General features: G+C 46.8%; 1 long non-coding RNA gene across 2 annotated transcripts; it reads right to left on the bottom strand.

The window, feature by feature from the left end:
* Nucleotides 1-1186: 1186 nt before the first annotated feature.
* LOC120391294 lies at nucleotides 1187-13375 on the bottom strand. Of its 2 annotated transcripts, XR_005591254.1 has the most exons (9): nucleotides 13248-13375; nucleotides 9354-9500; nucleotides 7995-8177; nucleotides 6947-7061; nucleotides 5493-5625; nucleotides 5106-5208; nucleotides 3305-3370; nucleotides 2205-2473; nucleotides 1187-1596 (listed from the first exon to the last, which is right to left on the bottom strand). It is a non-coding gene; the product is annotated as an uncharacterized LOC120391294 (long non-coding RNA). The 2 variants fall into 2 exon arrangements; XR_005591253.1 differs by having other exon boundaries at nucleotides 1187-2473.
* Nucleotides 13376-13742: the final 367 nt, after the last annotated feature.

The raw sequence follows: 13742 nt of genomic DNA, 5'->3' as shown, positions 1-13742 counted from the left end.
GGGTAAAAAGATCCAGTAACTGCCTCACCCTTGTAATCTTTTAATCGGTATACAGGTCTCTGGCTCCTGGTTAAGGCTTCATCCATTATAAATATCTCATCGGTAAACATCCCTTCATAACCTTTTTCAAAAGCTCCTTTGGCCTCACGTGGTCACCTTTTCTGAAAGGGGCAACGACCGGTTTTATTTTAAAACCATCTCTAGAAACCGTTTTCCATACCGTCAGAGAATTTGTAGGGTTAATATCAGCGGGTCTGGTACATATAGTTCTGGAAAAGCTCTGGCTATAACTCTTTATAAAGTCAGGTAGCACATCAATGTAGTGAAAGGTGTTATGAGCTGTAAAGTATCTCCACATCCTCCACATCTTTTTTAAGTTCTGTGAAATCGCTCCACAACCCCTGCTTTGACTTCATTATTAGTAACAAAATGGTGACTGTTGTGCCGTTTTAACAATCTGCTAAAAGGTTTGTTTAAAAATTCTTTCCACCGATTGGTTTGTAATTTTTGAGGCACGTGATCTTTGCTAAAAAAAAAGCTTTAAAGGCCTTGGATACCTCATCATTCGTCCTGTCTTTTAGGCCTAAGGCCCAGGCATATTTGGATAGAATGTCTATCGCTGTTAAGATGGACTTAAAGTCACTGTTGTGTTTGTAGAACTGCTGCATATTTACCAAATCTGCCTGCAATTGTGCGTCCACATCTGAAACAATGGTCTTGTTTCTTTTAAAACGTATTCGAGCCGGTTTGTGTAAAGTGTAAGCCGCCTGGTGTGAAAGCCAAGCTGTTATCTGTCTTCTATTTAAACTTTTACTATGCTTTCTGGTCACTTGAAAAAGGATTCACCCCGCCAAAGCTCCCAACTTCTTTGGGGGGTGTAATACATTTTCTTTAACAGAGCCGTCTGTGGAACATGACTGTTCCTGGTACCATCTTTTACTAACAGAAGTATGGAGGGGGACACATTCATATTGATACATTTAAATCAGTTTAATTAATCACCTGGTTTAACACAACCTTTTACAGCCGCCTGTAAAAATGGACGCCATGACCCCTACCATGGGGGAGTCTGAGCTGGTTCATTCTTCTATTTTGTCCTTTTCCGGATTTTCCTCTTGAGATCTGTGTCTCAGACAGGAGCAAAAACAGCTGATGCACGATATAGTTACTTCCACAGGGCTACCGATGTGTAGGTTCTCAAAGGCCTCTAGAAGGGCATCATTGAGCTGTTGAGAGATTTTCAGACAAAAAACAGTGTAAGCAACCCCCTGCTTGTTTTCAGATTTATGTAATGCCAGGTCCAATCCTAAGCCCAATACACTCCCCATGATCGCCCGTCACTTCTTAACCATTCATTTACCTGAGCGATGTCTTTCCTGTTCACCTGGTCCGCTGGTGACACCCACAAGTCATGATCACCTTCCAACTTTAGGGGGGTGGACAATGAGAGGCTGTCACACTCATCGGGGTCCCTCATGGAGGTTTGGGTTTCATGGTCGGGTTCCGACGTATCCCTCAACGGTTGAGTCAAAGGGCCCTTCTCGGAACTGTCACATCTGAAGCGCTTTCTCCACACAAGTCCAAAGGTCCTCGGGGCTAAAACAAAGTCCGAAGTTCTCACGGGGGTGGTAAAGGAGTCCATGCTTCCTCTCGGCCTTTCCACAGTTCCTAAAACACGTCTTCTTGGTAAGAGATGGCCTCCTCTGCCCTGCGCTGGGACTTATGGGGTGATGGTGCTGCACTCTGATTGGCAGAGGTCATTGGAAGGAGTTCTTAGAGGGGTCACACGACCCTCTTCTGAGCAGTTCACCCTGTCCGAGAACCTGCCCTATTTTGGTCAAATCTCCTCTCGGGGCGGTCCTCTGCAGCCAAAACCCATTGTGATTGGTAAAGGGTGGTGGGAGGAGTTCTTAGAGGGGTCACACAAACCACTTCTGGACTGGTCACCCCACCCCAGAATTCCCCCCAATTGGTCAAATCTCCTCTTGGGGTGGTCCCCAGCAGCTGAAACCCCTCCTGGTTGGTAGAGGGCGGTGGAAGGAGTTCTTAGAGGGGTCATACAAACCACTTCCAGACAGGTCACCCTGCCCCAGAACTCCCCCCAGTTGGTCAAATCTCCTCTCGGGGTGTTCCTATGGGGGTGAAACCCATCCTGATTGGTAGAGGACAGTGGGAGGAGTTCTTAGAGGGGTCACATGACAAACCTTGCTTCCGATCATGTGTCTGTCTTGACCCTGGAAGTAATACCCCATGGGGTGGGTCTTCTGGTGACCGGTGAGCAGGGCTTACGGGGCCAAGGGGTAGAGTTAACATTTGATTGATGGTAGGGCCCTTATACTACTGGAGTGCCTTGTTCTGTTTGTCTCCGTTCTGCTTCATTCGCCAAGCGCTCGGCCAGGACAGATGTCACTTATGATCTCAGTTGCCACCAGCTGGACAGTGGGACTTGGGTCTTTCTCTAGGACCTGGAGAGCTGAAATTACAGAGAACAAAATGTTAGTGAACAGACTGTCAAATCACAGCTAAGCGTGATCACAGAACCTTGAAGTACCTGAGCAGAATGATCACATGGAAAAATGTGACCCTGGGCTCAGTCCTTCTATTGGGATGGAAAATACATGAGAGATGAATAGGCCTCACTTTTCATATAGTCACCTGTGCCTGAAATAGCTGGAGACTTATTACCTCTGATACCACGCTACAGCAGCTCTCCAATACAAACAAAGCTTTAGGTTCCCCCATTGGGTCCCTTCCATGCTCCCAACTCGGGGGAGATCCTGACTCTACCAGAAAGTCATCCACTCTGCTGTAAATGGAAGAAGGTCCATTGTTTCAATAGTTTCCACTTTTAAGTGTATTTTCCATCTCTGTTCAGGAGCCGCTGCCTGAGCTCAGATAAACCTGGAATTTAACAGAGGCCAGGTCCAAGCTGGTTTGCGCATGATACAGGGCACCTACTTGAAGGAAAATTGCTGGTGGGAAATTTGGGGTAGCAGAAAGTGGCTACAACTTCTTCTCACCTGGGGAGTCCACAGAGAGCCAATAAAGCCCAACGTGTGGATAGCACTGGCTGGGGAGGGGGCATTGCCAGGACAACCAGGAGATGCACTGACTCATATCACACCTACTGCAGCTTCCTCCTTCAGGGGAAATTAAAACGGATTTTCTACAGGGCAAGAGTGAATTTGTCCTTTGATGTGTGGCTGATGCACTTTGCACCAGTGGTATCGGTTACTGCTTCTTGTCAGCTAAATTCCTTTATAACTCACTAATGAGCAGGACTTCAGCTGTATTTATCACTTACACATCAGCAGATGTTCCAGGTCCAGCCATTTCATACGCTGAGTGTCTGTGTGTTCCAGGATGATGCCTAAAGACACAATGTCAAATAAATAACAACAATAACAATAAAACCTTCCCTTGTTGAGTGCAAAGTGATATTAGCAGCCCCTAGACAGGTCTTTGGGGTCTCCTACTGTGGGCCTAAGGGTGAGCTGTGGGCAAGAGGATGCTAGAGCAGTTTAGAGTCCACACTGAAGAGAATGAGAGACACATTTTTTAAAAAGAATGTTTACATAAAACCCATTTTCTTGAAACAGTCTGTGCTCCGCTTGCCACTGCAGTCAGTTATTGGAGACATACTAAGATAGTGTCTTGGTCTAGTGGCCTGAGCAAAGGACTGGGGCCAGGAATAAGCGAGTTCTAAGCAGGGATCTCACAAGGTGACTGATAGGTGAGCCACAATGCCTGCCTGTCTCACATGGGTGTGCTAGGGAGAAGAGGCCACAGGGCCAAAGAGGAGGAACCTAATGCTTCCTTGACAAGGTGCTGTGGCCAGGAAGGTGAAACAGCAGGCGCTATGGGGAGGTGGGCTGCATGCCTCCCAGTGATGAAGTCGCAGTGAGGAGCACTGAACAACACTGGCTAGGTCTGCACTTTGAGCTTGGGGTATCACTCCCAGGTCAGTGGGATGGGCCCACACTAGCTCTGACAGCGCTGGCATGCTACAATTAGTATGTGGCTAAGGCAGCACAAGCAGTGGGAGGAGCAGCCACCTTGAGACTAGACTTTGGGGTTTGGATGGGATTGTACTTGGGGTGGTTGAACCTCCTGCTGCTCCTGCCATCGCAGCTACTCTCTATTGTGACAAAGTTCCTCCTCTACCTTTGTGGGTCCTGCGCTTATGGGCAGATTTGCTCACCTCAGTGATCTTCCCCACAGTCTGGGTCAACTTCTCCTGTGTCTGATCAGGAGTTGGGAGGCTTGGGGGGAACCCGGGCCTGCCCTCTACTCTGGGTTCCAGCCCAGGGCCCTGTGGATTGCAGCTGTCTATAGTGCCTCCTGTAACAGCTGCATGACAGCTACAACTCCCCGGGCTACTTCTCCATGGCCTCCTCCAAACACCTTCTTTATCCTCACCACAGGACCTTCCTCCTGGTGTCTGATAACGCTTGTACTCCTTAGTCCTCCAGCAGCACACCCTCTCACTCTCAGCTCCTTGTACCTCTTGCTCCCAGCTCCTCACACGCACTTCTTCTCCTCTGGCTCCTCCTCACCTGACTGGAGTGAGCTCCTTTTTAAACCCAGGTGCCCTGATTAGCCTGCCTTGATTGGCTGCAGGTGATCTAATCAGCCTGTCTGCCTTAATTGGTTCTAGCAGGTTCCTGATTACTCTAGTGCAGCCCCTGCTCTGGTCACTCAGGGAACAGAAAACTACTCATCCAGTGACCAGTATATTTGCCCTTACCAGACTCCTGTACCCCACTGGTTTGGATCTGTCACACTATTTTTAGCACACAGCGCTGGTCTGGGGATGTCTCATCAAGCTGGGAATTATACCCCCAGCTCAAAGTGTAACCATGCCCTACGTGACGGTGTCCCAGCCGCTACTACTAAATGGCTGCACCGTGCTTTCCCTGCAACAATCTCAAAGCACTTTATAGCAACTAATGAATTCCTCCTACCACCACCCTGAAGAGGTAGGGACATTAACATCTCCATCTATAGATGGGAAGCTGAGGCACAGAGACATTAATGGCACAGTGGGATTTTTTCTGTCTCCCTCAATAGGAATACCAAAAGGGACACTGGGCACCATCTCTCACCAGCTAACTTGGCGGCAACTGCCCGGATCTCTTCCCAGCTGCTATAGAAGTACATGATGGTGTTTTTGTATAAGTTCTCCAGCAGCTCTGCATTCTCTTTGACCTAGAGGAAATCAGGGACACATGAGCTCTCTCTGGCTAGAAGTGCCCTTTGACTGCCAGTATGTACTTTTATGAACCACAGGTAAATAAGGGAAAGAACAGGTGGCTGGGTAGAAGTGGGAAAAATGGGACTCTGGGGCAGATTTACATTTCCCATCACCCTCAGTCAAATATCCCACTCTTACAGTTATTTACATTATCCATCACACATCCCCCCCCACACACCTCCACACCACCACAAACCATTCCAGTCAATAATCTCATACAGTTTAGCAGCTCACTCACAAGGTGTCTGCAAATGTCCACCTGGAGCTTTTCAGGCTTTAACTCCTGTGCCACCAAAGGGCTCATTAATTGTACTTTGGAGTCTCTTCAGTCCCAAAAACGGGAAACAGAGGTGAAATGTAGCTCTGCATTCCTGAAAAAGAGCATCACACCATTGAATTGTTCCCTACCGAGTGCTGTGTTCATTCAAAGGGAACTCATCTGCGTGACTGCTCATCTATTCCAGGACAAAAAGGGATTCATCTGGATGTGACTGGTAGAAAACATGCAGGAATGAGTAATAGAGGGGAGAGCTTCCACTGAAACCTGGAGGTAGCATCAATGGGTATGGCTACACTTGAGAGTTGCAGCGCTGGGAGTTACAGCGCTGGTCGTCCAGCTGTGCAGGGACAGCGCTGGTGTGTGGCCACACTCACAGCTACCAGCGCTGCAGTGTGGCCACATTTGCAGCATTTGCAGCGCTGTTGGGAGTGATGCATTATGGGCAGCTATCCCAGTGTTCAAGTGGCAGCAACGTGCTTTTCAAAAGAGGGGGTGGGGTGGAGTGTAGTGTGACAGGGAGCGGGGCAGAGAGAGAGAGAGTGGATTTTTGGAGCCAACACTGTGTATCGGCTTCCTGACTTGCAAAATCAGAAACTTTTTCCGACCCCTTACTCTTTAACTGCAAAAGCCTGCAGACCAGATAAGCAGCTGCCGACTCCCTTTCTCGCTGCTGGTCAAGAAAAAAGCAAACACTCAATCCCTGTGAATCACGCAGGGAGGGGGATATCTCATTTGATTGTTCACAGATTGATCACAGCAAACAGGAGCTGTGTTTGTTTTAGATAAGCAGCTCCCGGAGCCCGGAGCTGCGTTCACAACAGAACAAAGAGAGGCTGCATAACAAAACAAAGGGAATAATTTAGTTAAAAGCATTCTGGGATATCTCCTAATACCCTGGAGGCCAATAACAGTGCTGGTGTGTGGCCACACTTTACGACCAGCTCTGCAGAACCAGCGCTGCAATGCTTATTCCCCATGCAGACTCAGGTGTACGGCCAGCGCTGCAGCCAGGGAGTTGCAGCGCTGGATGTGCCCTGCAAGTGTGGACACTTACTAATTGCAGCGCTGGAAAGCAACTCTCAAGTGTAGCCATACCCAATGTCTTTTGGGAACAGCTATACCGATGAAAACTGCTTCACCAGGCACAGTTGTGGTTTCTCCTCTGTTCTGGGGAGGCAGGAGTCTGGGGTGCAGAGACAGACAGGAACAGAGACCGGTCGGGGTCAGACCCATGACCTATCCTGGATTCTGGTGAGGCAGCCATGGACCAATCTGGCTGGAACTGACTCAGCAGGAGGGCAATGAACTGAGGGGAGAATTTGGGCCTCCACAGCAGGCAGGAATAGCAGAGCTCCCCTGGCATTGGGAGGAAGATTCTTTTGGCTTAGTAAATAAGTCACTGTCGGTCTTACCATTGAAACCTTGGGGTCTGGGTCTTGCAGGTGCAGCAGAAGTATGACCCAGCTCTTTCGAACCTGGTCAGCAAAATACGCCTTCCATTTTTTCTTTGTCATCAGGGCCAGGATGCTAAATAGGATGAAGGCCAATGAACAAAGAACATCATCCTCCTACAGCCAAGAAAGCCCCACAAGTTGGTAAGTAAGGGACAATCACTTCACACAGCCATCTCCTCTACGCTAAAGTAGAGTGATTCCAACTACAGCTAGTCGAAAAAACTTTAATTAACCAACTTTGTTTGAATTTGCTGATTCAACAAAATATTTTAGAGACAGTTCAGTTTTGATGAAATTCCTCCAGAAGCCAGGCAGGGGTCCTTAGAAACCTGCCTGGTGTCTTGCCAGTGCACCCATCCTTGGCAGCCAATCTGACAGGCTGACTGGGATTGTGGGCTTCCAGGCTCTCAGCTTCTGGGACCCTGGGAGACCTGGCTCTCAAATTTGCAACTCCCTGGCACCTCTAGCTCCCAAAGTTTCCCAGGTTCCCAGCACCGGGTTAGTCTGAGAGCAGACTGCCCTGGGCCAAGGCTTCCAACAGAGCTAGGTTGAGAATAGTAATTCTGTTTCACAAGGAGTTTTGAAGTTTGAGGAGAGGGGTTCCCACAAATAGGAACAAATCCAAAATTTGAAATCTCAAAATTCTCTGCAAAACAGAATTATTATTCCAACCCTCTCACATAAAAATGGTATAGAGCAGGCCCAACACTCTCTATTGCACTCTGTAACTCCCTTTTCACGGTTATCTAGCTACCTAATCTAGTATTCAGACTTTCTTTGAGGTTCTCAGTGGCAATAAAGAAGAACAGAAGGGTGAGGCTGTGAGAGCAGGGATGTCATCCCCATCCTCCTAATGTTCTCCTCCTCCGTAAAACACCTCCCTTCCCTGGGGCTTAAAATCTCTTCACTCTGACATGAGCAATGCCCAGGGAGTCCACATTACGCATTGTAAATGGAGTCTAATCAAGAGCGGTTGAACTGGGGTTGGAGAGATCTGTTCACATACATCATCAAAGTAGGTCCGGATCTGTTGGGAGAGGTCTCTGAAGGAAGAACCGATGTCCTTCTCTTTCAGCTCCTTCAGGACTTTGGCCAGTGCTTTCATGCTCTCACCAATCACTTCAGGACTGAAAATGTAATGTAAGGCCCCGATCAGTATGTCCAGAAGAAACTTCTTGTGCTTTTTCACCTGTACAAACATACGACATTAAAGAATACTTATCACTGATCACACTTCTAAGAAGTTTTCTTTAGCAGTTATGAAGCTGTGGGAATTTCATCAACCCCCTCTCACCCCAGAGACCTATAGCTATATTTCAGACCAGGTACTAGCTACAATGAGCCAAACTCGGTGCCATAATACACGTGGATAATCTTATTATTAGATTTCTAGTTGCTTAGATTCCAAAGCCAAAAGGGACCATAGTGATTATCCGGTCTGACCTCCCGCATAACACAGAACTTCCCCAAAATAGTCTCGGTTTGAACTAGAGTGTATCTTTTAGAAAAACATCCAATCTTCATTTTAAAATTGCTAGTAACAGAGAATCCACCACAACCTTTGGCAAATTGTTCCAATGGTTAATTAAAATTACCATTAAAAATGGATGCCTTATTACCAGTCTGAATGAGTCTAGCTTCATTTTTCCCTATTGAATCTCGTTATACCTTTCTTTGCTAAAGTGAAGAACCCATTATCAAAATGTGTTCCCCATGTGAGTAGTTATAGACTGTCCTCAAGTCACTCCTTAACCTTCTCTTTGTAAAGCTAAATAGATTGAACTCCTTGACTCTATCACTAAAGGTATATTTTCCAATCCTTTGATAATTCTAGTGACTCTTCTCTGCATCCTCTCTAATTGATCAGCATCCTTCTTGAATTGTGGACACCTGATCTGGACACAGTATTCCAGCAGTGCTCACATGAGTGCCGTATTCAGAGGGAAAATAACTTCTTTATTCTTATTCAAGATTCTTCTGTTTATGCCTCCAAGGATCATTTCAGCCCTTTTGGCCACAACTTGGCATTGGGAGCTTATGTTCAACTGATTATCTGCCATGACTCAAGTTTTTTGCAACATCATTGCTTCCTGGGATAGAGTCTCCCATCCTGTAAGTATGGCCTGCATTTTTTCTTCCTAGATGTATACATTTACATATGGTTCTATTAAAGTGCACATTGTTTACTTATGCCCAGTTTACGAAAGGATCCAGCTTGCCCTGTATTGACTGCAAAGAGGTGACTAGGGTATGGGAGAGAGCAGAATTTGGCCTAGTGCATTGTTGAGAGTTTACAGAGGCTGCACACAACTATTTCCCCTGGTTTCTCTAGTTATGCTGCATTCTGTTCAGTAATCTCTCTTACCTTCTCAGGCGCCCCACTGACTATATTTCCCAGGCCTCTTACAGCCATCTGACGGACAATGCTGTTCCTGTCCTGTGACCTTTCTTCCAAGATGCGTAAGACACTCTTAAGGAACTTCTTCTCCCTGAGCATGGGATCAGTCATTAGCTGAAATAAAATCAACATGCCCATTAGCCCCAATATGATCCTTAAGATTGGGAATAGAATTTGAGCAGACATGGAATACACAAAAAACAACAGGCTTGTGGATACAGCCTAATATGGCTACCCCTCTGATACTTGGCACATAACACACTGTAACTTTATCATTCCACACAAATAAGAAATGTCTTCAAACCATGCCACTTTCCTTTTGGCCACTATAATAGGGATCGACTCACCTCTTGAGAGCCTCTTAATGGCTGGGTCTGGTACCACCATCCTTTTCTCACCCCTGGTGCACCCTGCCAGCCAGCTGACCTCAGTGAGTCTTCTGTGGCTCAAGCCTCTGCCTGAGTCCCAAAGGCCAAATGAACCCCTTCAAGAACAGTCCCATTGCTCTCACTAGGGTCTCCAGCCCCAACTCTGGGTCCTTGAAATTCTGCCCTTTGTCCAAGCTCTCCATAAGCATTGTCCCCTTCATGGGGCTCATGCCACAATAGATTGTAGGGGAACCTGTGCCTGCCCATAACTCTGGGTTCCAAACCATGGACCCTATAAACTAGCTAGGCTCTGCTTGATTTCAGTTCATTGTTGCTTCTTCCGACCGGCCACTTTTAGCTTCACCCCCACCCTCAGGATGAAAGTTATTAGGAACTCTCTTCCTGCAAACCCACCTTAAGCAAATGCTGCCAGAATCAAACTCTGGATATCCCCTGAACCCCCTGCCTGGAACTGACCTGCTAAGGCCCTGCAGCTCCTTTTAGCTGAGCCTGAGGCGCTCTGATTATCATAGAATAGCCGGGTTGGAAGGGACCTCAGGAGGTCATCTAGTCCAACCCCCTGCTCAAAGCAGGACCAATACTCAGACAGATTTTTTTCCCCAGGTCCCTAAATGCCCCCCTCAAGGATTGAGTTCACAACTTTGAGTTTAGCAAGCCAATGCTCAAACCACTGAGCTATGTTAGGATATAGATATTCAGGCCTGTCTGCAAAGGCCTATACTTTAAGAATTTAGGTGTAATCTTATCACTTAGCTAGTTATAGAGGTATAAAAGAAAGAATCAAAATCACTGTCTGTGGAATGGCCTTCTCTTACTGTGACAGGCTAAGGCCTTCAGCTAAGATGTACTTAGGAAGCCATAAGCTGGGAAGTGTATGGTGACATCCTCACATTCCAAAGTAGTCACATTGAAATAAGATGCTATTGGGATGTTAGGAATACAATCCTGTCCTGATATTCCTCCCACCTCCAGAGAAAGGGAAAAGCCTAGAAGATGTAAAAGGAAACTTAGTTTGATAGCATCCTGTCTGGCAAGAACTCACTTTATCAATAGACACAGCTGGAAAACCCTCATGTCTGTATAGATGTAGTTGTGAAATCCTCACTTCTGTATTGTTTCGTATGTTTATTTGCATGGTCTCTGTCTGGTTCTGTGATTGTTTCTGTCTGCTGTATAATTAATTTTGTTGGGTGTAAACCAATGAAGGTGGTGGGATATAATTGGTTAAATAACCATGTTACAATATGTTAGGATTGGTTAGTTAAATTTCGGTAAAATGATTGGTTAAGGTATAGCTAAGCAGAATTCAAGTTTTACTATATAGTCTGCAGTCAGTCAAGAAGTGGGAGGGGGGGAATGGGAACAGGGACCGGGGATGGGGGAATTAAAATCATGTCTTGCTAAAGGGGGAATGGGAACAGGGGATGGGAACAAGAACAGGGACACAGGCAAGGCTCTGTGGCGTCAGAGCTGGGAAGGGGAACACTGTCAAGATTCCTCCCCCACTCTGAACTTTAGGGTACAGATATGGGGACCTGCATGGACACTTCTAAGATTAATTACTAGCTTAGATCTGGTAACACTGCCACCATCCAGAAATTTCAGTGTCTGGATCACTTTCTGTCCCCCCAAAACCTTCCCCTCCCTGGGCAGCCTTGAGAGGCTTTTTCACCAAGTTCCTGGTGAACACCGATCCAACCCCTTGGATCTTAACACAAGGAGAATTTAACCATCCCCCCTCCCTTCCCCCACCAATTCCTGGTGAGTCCAGATCCAATCCCCTTGGATCTTAACACAAGGAAAAAATCCATCAGGTTCTTAAAAAGAAAGCATTTAATTAAAGAAAGAAAGGTAAAAATTATCTCTGTAAAATCAGGATGGAAAATACTTTACAGGGTAATCAGATTTATATAGCCCAGAGGAACCTGTGACACCTTTGTTGCCCTTCTCTAGGAACAGGCAGAATCCCACTGAAGATCACCTGAACCTCGATTTCCTTAAGCGTCTTCCCTAGTCTGGCATAGTCTCCCTTGATATGTTCCAGCGAGAATCTAGCCATATTATTCGTTCCCACATGAAGGACAATCAACAGATTGTTTCCTGCTCCCGTTAGGATCCTTTTCAGCCTCAGGTCCACATCCCGTATCTTAGCATCCGGCAGACAGCACACCCTTCTGTTCTCCTCCGCATCAGCTCTAGTTACAGGCCTGTCTATTCTTCTCAGTAAGGAGTCTCCAGTCACGTAGACCTGCCTTTTCCTGGTGACAGTGTGATTCTCTGGTCTATCCCCTGCTCCCACTGGCTGCAAGTCCTCTCGATTCCTATTCACCCTTGCAATCCTCCACAACCCATCCCGTATCCTCCTGGGGCTCATATTTGGTGTGGTCTCCATTGACTCTTCCCCTCTTCCTGTAGGACTAGCTGCTCTTCTCTTCTTCCTTGCCCTCTCACCTTCAGCGAGCACCTGCTGTGCCCCTTCTTCATTTTCCAACTCTGCAAACCTGTTCCTGAGCTCTACTTCTCCTTCACTGGCCCCTCTTTTCCTCTGCCTGGTTCTCTTAGTGACATGCTTCCGCCGTCCACTTCCACCGTCAGTTCCAGCTCAGCCTGAAAGCCTCAGCTGACAGGGAACATCTTGGTTCAGGGCTGGCTCCCGGCTTTTTGTGCCCCACGCAAAAAAGAAAGGGGATGGGGCTGGAGCGCCGCCCCTTGGAAAGTGCTGCCCCAAGCACATGGATCTCTTAGCTGTGGGCAGAAATTCTCCAGGAGACTTAATATTGAACAAGAAATGTGAAATGCCATATTTGTCTGTCTCCACTGTAACAGCATTCCAAAGCATGAAGGAGGAATTAACAAGATTTCCCCTTCCCAGGAAAGACTGCTTGAGGTTAGGTGATTGCCCATCCTTTATGCAGATTGCATCCTTCAGTTCTAACACCCAGATACAAATTGAATCCTAACTGTAACCTACACTGCCCATTTAGCTGCAGTAGTGATAGTGTGGGGGATTAGGAGCAGTAGTGTTGCTAAGAAACGTGACCCCATGCTTTGTTATCCTGCATTTAAGATATTAGCAGAGCTTCATTTAGACAGCTAGAGGAGAAGTCGTGCTGCATTTTTTCTTCTAATTTCCCCCATCTCTGATGTTGGCTCCGTGGATGCAGAAGACACAAAATGAGGACTCATCAGAAACATAAAACTGGGAGAAAAGAAGGGAGACCTCCCCCATAACATTCAATAGAAACTCAGATTGTCCGGAAAGTTTCCAGGTCCAGAGGCTGTAGGACAGCTCCTCAAGTGGTGTAAATCAACACAGCTACAAGGAAGTCAACAGAGCGACACTGGTTTACAGCAGCTGAGGTTCTGGACATAGAAATGGAGAACATTACAACTAATCTATCTGTATGCCTAGGCTTTCTGAATGTGTGTGTGAATATAGACTGGATCTAGAAAATACAGTGCTGACCCTTACCTCTGTCGGTTACCTCCTGCTCAGTCACAAATGTATTCATGTTTGAATCTTTCCTCAACACTTCCTCCAGACAATCCTTTCTCCAAAGAGGTCCAGTACTGATAGGCAGTTGGCCTCTCAGTCTGTTGTGTCCAGGAGAGTCAGTTAAGATTATGGAAGCACTATTATGACATCAATGTGACTATGACATCACATACGCTGCTGCTGACCAGGGAAGTGCTGTAATTACATTAACTCTCTTCCTTTGCTGGAAAGGACTATGGTCAAGATCCTCAGAGGTATTTAGGCTCCTAACTCACATGGAAATCAATAGATGTTAGGAACCTAAATACATTTCAATATCTGGACCCATACATGTAAGCAGTCCAATAGGTGGCTAAATTTGCTCCAGTCAGGGCCGGCTCTAGTTTTTTGCCACCCCAAGGAAAAAAAGTTTTAGTTGCCCTCCACCCCAGCCCTGGGCTGTCCCCCACCACCAGTGCCATCCCACACCCC

The sequence above is a fragment of the Mauremys reevesii genome, linkage group 25 (assembly GCF_016161935.1).
Source record: "Mauremys reevesii isolate NIE-2019 linkage group 25, ASM1616193v1, whole genome shotgun sequence".
NCBI classification, from domain to species: domain Eukaryota; kingdom Metazoa; phylum Chordata; order Testudines; family Geoemydidae; genus Mauremys; species Mauremys reevesii.
Note: the sequence above shows the minus strand (reverse complement) of the source record. Positions and strands in the feature narration are given on the sequence as shown.